Genomic DNA, 7,132 nt, shown 5'->3' with positions numbered 1-7,132 from the left:
GGTGTGTTTTGAGGAGAGGCACTGGATCCTATACTGAAAATTTGCTGCCTCTGCCTCAAAAAACAGCCCCCTGCAGAGCCCCAGATACCCACAGATCTCCATAGGGCATAATGGAGTTCCCAACAGACATTTCCCTACCCTTCCACCCCTCTTTCTGATAACTCTGAAGCAGGGACAGGGCCTTCAAACCAAGGGATTCCCTGCCTCCAACTGGGGTTTGGCAACCCTAGGTAGGAACCTGGCTGCAGAGTTCCCTTGCAGCTAGTGTCAGCCTTGTACAGCCGATGAGTCAGTGGATGGCAGTCTGCAGAGGCCAATCCTTGTGGGTGGCCATTTTAAGCGTCTCTTTAAGGTGGCCATTTTAGGATTCTAATCTTTGAAGCCATTTCAGACATATCCCTAGGAGTGGCCATTTTAAGCTTCTCTTTTTTAAAGATATATTCCTGGGTGGTTAATTCTTCTTTATTGGGATGGCTAGAAAGAAGGATACCAGCTCTTCTAAGAGTAAATGGTCTGTGCCTAAGAGCACTCCAAGGTAGCCTGCACCTCCCTTGCCCTCATCTGAGGATGAAGAGGAGAATGTGGTTAACAGCTATTTTGGATTGGCTTGGAGCTCTGGAACATGCTTCAGGCTTTGCCCTCTCTCAGGTGCCCTCTGATAGCAGGCAGAAATCTAAGGCATGGTTTCAGACTGATGTCTTAACAAGGCTGTCTATCCTTGAGGGCAGGTTGGCTGGAAGTGGTGTAGGTGCCTTGGCTGGATTTGGAGCTGCTGTTGGTGGTCAGGTGCTATCTCCCAGTAACCAAGGAACTGGATTTGAGCTGGTGCCTCTGGAAGGATGTTTTCAGGGTTTGGCTCATAAGTCAGTAAACACACAACATCCAGGGCCGGCTCTAGACTATCTAGTGCCCTAGGCAAGAATAACTTTTGGCGCTCCCCCCCTCTGCCAGCAATGATAACCAATTTTCAAAAACAGATGAATTGTGGGGAAAATGAAAAGCACAGAACTTGAAATTGCTCCCTGTCCTGGAAAGCCCAGGCATGCCTGATCTTGTCAGATCTCAGAAGCTGAGCAGGGCCAACCCTGGCAATTATTTGGATGGGAGATTTCCTTGAAATAACAAAGTTAGCAAGGCAAGCTCTACCCAACCACCTTTCTGAATATTCTCCAGGCCCCCAATAGAGGTCAGTCACCAGAGGCTGACATGACTTTCAGGTGCATGCACAGACAAAATACCAAAGAAACCAATTTAGAATTGCTATTTTTTTAAAAAAAATTGTAAGAATAAGTTATACAACAATCTTTCATTTCCTTTCTCAATCAGAAAACAGTTTTAGCACGCATATCACAAATCATTTTGAATAATGCAGTGACTGAAATCCAAGAGCAACTTTTATCCCACTAAGGTCACTGCTCTCTGCAGGATCTGCCCCCAGATCTCCTGCCTCTTCTAGACCTGTAAAGCACAGCATACACAGTTATCCAGCATCTTATGCAACATAAACATATAGTCAACTTAAAAAAAAATATTTAATACTGAATGGCATTACATGGATTGACTACTGTTTTAGCCGAGTTTTCCAATCTGTCAAGATCATCCTGTATCCTGACTCTGCTTTCTACTGTATTTGTGACCTCTTCCAATTTAGTATTATCTGCAAATTAAAAAAGCATTCCTTCTGTTCCTTCATTTATTGAACAAACAGGTGTTAGGACAGATCCTTGAAGCACTCCACTTGTCACTCCTATCCAAGAGGATGGAGCCACAAGCACACTTTGGGTGTGATCTGTCAACCAGTTACAGATCCGCCTTACAGTAACAGGATCCAAACCACATTTTACCAACTTGTCAACAAGAATAGTATGTGGAACCTTATAAAAAACCTTACTGAAATCAAGATAAACTATGTCTACAGCATTCCCCAGATCCAGCAAAGTGGTAACTTTCTTCAACAAAAGGAGATAAGGTTAGTCTGACATGACTTGTTCTTGAGAAACCCAGCTGGCTCTTAGTAGTCACATCTATCTTTTCTAAATGCTCAAGGACTTACTGTTTGATGATTTGTTCTAAAACCTTTCCAGGTATAGATGTCAAGCTGACAGGTCAATAGTTACCTGGGTCATCCTTTTCCCCCTCCTTGAAGATGGGAACAATATTTGCCTGCCTCCAATCTTCTACCACGTCACCTGTTCTCCAAGAATTCTCAAAAATAATGGACAGAGGCTCAGAAATTACACCCACATGTTCCTTTAGTACCCTTGGATGCTGTTCATCTGGTTCCAAGGACTTAGGGCGTTTTCGCACTGACCTTCTAGTGGCGCGACCACCCTCTTCACACCGGAGGATCTGCCCGGATTTCGCACAAGAAGTGCCGGCGCACCCAAAAGAGCCGGCGACTTCCGTCGCGAAACCCGCTCAAACGTTTTCCTGCTTCTTGGCGGTTTCCGTTTGAGCGGGTTTCGCGACGGAAGTTGCCGGCTCTTTTGGGTGCGCCGGCGCTTCTTGTGCGAAATCCGGGCAGATCCTCCGGTGTGAAGAGGGTGGTCGTGCCACTAGAAGGTCAGTGCGAAAACGCCCTTAGTTTCATTTAAAGAAACTAGGGGTTTATGTACTACCTCTATGCTGATCCTGGGCTACAATTCCCTTCCCTCATCATATGATCTGTTTTTATTTATTTATATTTATTTATATTTTGATTTATATCTCGCCCTTCCCACCGAAGTGGCTCAGGGCGGCTTACAGCATAATAAAATCTAACATAGGTTTGGCTTTAAAACATCAATTAGCAGCAGTTTAAAACAGTAAGTTAATAAAACATAAAAACCAGCGGTCTGTCAGAATGCACACTACCACCATCCAAATTCCCAGTGTCGGTTAGTTGTAAGCCAGCCGGAAGAGGACTGTCTTGCAGGCCCTGCAGAACTGCCCAAGGTCCCGCAGGGCCCTCACCTCCTCCGGCAGCTGGTTCCACCAGCAAGGTGCCGTTACTGAGAAGGCCGGATCCTTGGTAGATTTCAAACGGGCCTCCTTTTGCCCGGGGATTACAAGCAGGTTTTGAGAACCCGATCTCAGTACTCTCTGGGGAACATGCGGGGAGAGACGGTCCCTAAGGTAGTCAGGTCCTAGGCCATGTTGAGCACCATGTTGAGCACCATTTCCCTCACAAGAGAAGACTGGGGAAAAGTAAGATTTGAGATGTTCTGCCATTTCTTCATCACATCTCCATTAGGCTTCACTGGAGTGACTATGGGTGTTGCCAAGGCAGCATAGGAAACCGGTTCTAGCACTCCCTGGGCCGTGAGGCGGTCTAGCTCCGCTTCTATTTTTGGCTTAAGAGCGAATGGAACTTGCCTGGCCTTCAGCCTTATCGGTCTCAAGGGGTAAGGTGATGGGAGGTTCTTTGTAGCACCCCAGGGACCCATCAAACACTTCCGGAAATTCCCAGCACACGTGCTTGAAATTTTGCGTTCACAGCTTCTGCACCTCCACTATCTGAATACCAAGCAGTTGGAACCAGGCCAGCCCCAGTACTGCAGTGAGCTGGCGTTTGACCACGAGTATGTCCAGTTTGCCCCTAAAGTTCTTAAACTCTACCCTAACGGTGGCCCAACCCAAAATCTGTATGGGTTTTTTTTGGCAGTCCCGCAGCATAAAAACAGCCGGTCACAGCCTGGGCCAGCCACGGGGGCAAAGTTTTCTTAGGGACTCCTCCAAAATTATGGAGATGGAGGAGCCCGAGTCCAGCTCCATTAGGCATAGAGCGCCCTCGATTTGGACCGACACCCTGATCCTATTGGGGGTGTTGAGGGGCAAGTTCATTACCTGCAGGCTAGTCAATGCGGTCGAGTAGTCATCGGTTGAGTCGTGGTGGGTGGCCTGGTGTCTGCGGGTGGCCTAGGCCTGGCAAGCCCGCGCTATGTGGCCCACTTTCCCACAGTTCCTGCAGTCTACGTTGCGATAGGGGCAGTCCCGTCGTTCGTGTGGATCCCCACAGCTGGTGCACTTGGTGTTGGCTGGTCTCTCGATCGCTCGTGGCTGATTGGTCGATCTTGGCCCCATTCCTGGTTGGCGACGGAGCTGGTGTGCCTCCTCCTCCTCTGGGTTGCCAAGCGCCATCTCCTCTTGGTGGACAGCTTCTGCTCATGGGTTGTGGAAAGCTTTGATGGCTCTCTTGAATGTGGTGGCTTCATTGAAGGCAAGTTGGAGGGTGAGCTCCTCCTTTGCGAAGAGTTTTTGCTGCAGTCTTTCGTCTCAGAGGGCCCAGACGAATCGATCCCTCAGGGCTTCATCCAGCTTGTCGAAGCTGCAGTTCCCCGCAAGTTGGCGGAGGGCAGCCAGGTAGACTGCGGCCGTCTCTCCCGCCCCTTGATCCCTCTTGTGGAAGAGAAATCGGCAGGCGATGATGGATGGCTGTGGCAAGAAGTGCCCAGTCAGGAGTCTGACTATCTCCTCGTACATTTTCTCCGTGATCCTTGCGGGGACCGAGAGACTCTTTGCGATCTTGAATGTGGCCTCCCCGCAGACACTCAGGAGCACATCTCTTACGACTGTCGTCCGTGATCATGTTCGCTCATAGGTAGCAGTCGACCCGCTCCGTGTAGGTCTCCCACCTATCGGGGTTGGCGGGGTCGAACTCTGTAAGGTGGCCCATCATCACACTAGGGTTTGCCATGGCGGCAGTGGTGGTGGGCGCTTCAGTCTCCCTAGACTGCATGCCTTCCTCGTCTCCGGCCAGGTCTGCGAAGTCCTGTTTGGGGAGTTACCTGGCTAGGATCCCACCTTTGTCGCCACTGTAATGTACTGAGTGACAAGACATGTTGAAGGCAACATACTTTATTGGCGAGTACATCACAAGAGAGAGACACGCGGGCCAGGTCCCGATTATATACATTCCCTGGAACAACCCTCCGCCCGGCCAGGTCCAATCCTGGCCAGTTAAACTTCCCATCACAGATCTTGATTGGCAGAGCATATTTGCGAGCTACATCCGGGGACCTGTGGGCTTCCACTGGTTGCCTCTGTAGCATTCACTGTGTTGTAACATTAAGACTGAATTGAAGGCATAACATCAGCAATGCTTTCCTACCTTCTATACTGGACAAACAGGTCAATCCCTACAACAAAGAATAAATGGACGTAAGTCTATTAGAAATCACAACATTCAAAAACCAATGAGGAAACGTTTTAACCCTACAGGACATTAATGAGTTTCTGACCTAAGAGTCGCAGTTCTTTTACAAAGGGATTTCAAAGGGATATTAGAAGAAGAAGAAAAGACTGTTGAATTGGAACTGATAATGAAGCTCAAGACCATGCATCCTCCTGGACTGAATCAAGACTATGATGCACACCCCTTTAAGATCCTCCACCCAAACTAAGGACAAGAGGCTTTCAGGAGCATGCTGTGAGCAAAACCTTGCTTCCTCACAGAATATCACCAACTCCAGTGCAGGAGTTTCCTGTAATATACTATAAGACCCTGGCTATACCAGTACTGTGAGTTCTTTTTCAGGTTCCAGGGTACACACAAAACAACTACCTTAAAAGAGAAAATGTATTAAAAGAAAATATAAAGTAAAAATACAAGTATCAGTAAAGGTTCAGGTTTTTAAGGTACACAAAAATAAAAACATCTAACTATACTTTTTCCTGCTTACATGAGAAGCCTCATCTTCCAGGCATAAAAATAAGTCTTACAAAGGAGAGTTCAGGGCTTTTATTGTAGCAGGAACTCCTTTGCATATTAGGCAACACACCACTGATGTAGCCAATCCTCCTGGAGCTTACAGGGCTCTTAGTACAGGGCCTACTGTAAGCTCCAGGAGGATTGGCTACATAAGAGGTGTATGGCCTAATATGCTAAAAAAAAAAAGTCCTAGAAAAATCAATAATACTTTTTTCCCCATTCAGTCAAAGTTAATAGAAAACTGGAACAAACAGCCTACAAAGAAGCATGCTTTAGTAAAACAAAGAGCACAGGGTGACACCCTTCCTTCACATTAAGCATGTTTCTCTAAACTGCTCTTCTCACGTCAATTATACAGTTACCTTTAAATGGATAATTACTTAATGGTCTTTGCTTGGCCATTCAACAAATTAACTCCCCTCTGCAAAATGGTTTCCCAACCTCCTTTCATACACCCAAGGTCAAATTCTTTCAGATGACTATTAAGGATTTTCTCCTGACATAAGTACCTGAATGGTACATCTTTCAATTAAAGATTTTAAGAGTATTGTTAAACCTTGTGTTGCAAACTGAAACAGGCTGGGAAACAAGTCAAGCCTGATCATGACGGAGACCTAGGTTTCCTGTCTCATTACCAATGTTGATTTATCTGTGCCTACTACCCCTCTGCATATCACACCTAATTAAATCACTCCTACTATTGTCATTTGAAACCATTCCACTCTCCCAGATACAAGGACAGAAAGACTCATATTCTAGCTGTATTTGAAGAAGTGAGAAGTGACTGACAAAAGCTCATACCCTGTCACAAAAGTTGTTAGTCTTTAAGGTGCTACTGGACTCTTGCTCTTTTCTTCTGATACTGTTTTACGTAACATTTTGCTGTCTCTGTCAGCTTGGAGGGAAACAAAAAATAGCACCAAGGCTTTATAAGCTTTTTATAAAATAAGTATTATCTCATTCCTCTACACATACATGGTAGTATGCAGAGTTCCCCCATTCAGTTTAATGACTTCATCAGTAGATCCGTATTTGTGAAGGAAATCCTAAGGACACTGGCTGTCCCAGTGAATGGAGCATCTTGTGATGCATTGAGGAAATCCATATGCATCCTGTATCTTTAGAAAAGGATCAGCGCAGATACCTGCTTAGGCACTGTACTATACCATACCATACGGAGAGTTCCAAAAAGTATGGTTAAGGCTTACATAATAAATGTTTGTAGTAATTTCCATGTTCAGAATTAATAAACCATAGCTAGACAGTGTTACCTATGAGCAATGGCAGTAATGTCTAAGGACACATATGTATGCAGACTTTCATATACAGATTGGATATGTTTTTATCTTTCTAGGAAATAACTTTTGTTGAAACAGTTTGCCATGCTTTCAGCCTCACATTGTCACCATTTTTGTGTGTTTCCTGTTCTTGTCTTCTTTGTAT

Source organism: Heteronotia binoei, chromosome 1, assembly GCF_032191835.1.
Source record: "Heteronotia binoei isolate CCM8104 ecotype False Entrance Well chromosome 1, APGP_CSIRO_Hbin_v1, whole genome shotgun sequence".
NCBI classification, from domain to species: domain Eukaryota; kingdom Metazoa; phylum Chordata; class Lepidosauria; order Squamata; family Gekkonidae; genus Heteronotia; species Heteronotia binoei.
This window is presented reverse-complemented; position numbering follows the sequence as displayed.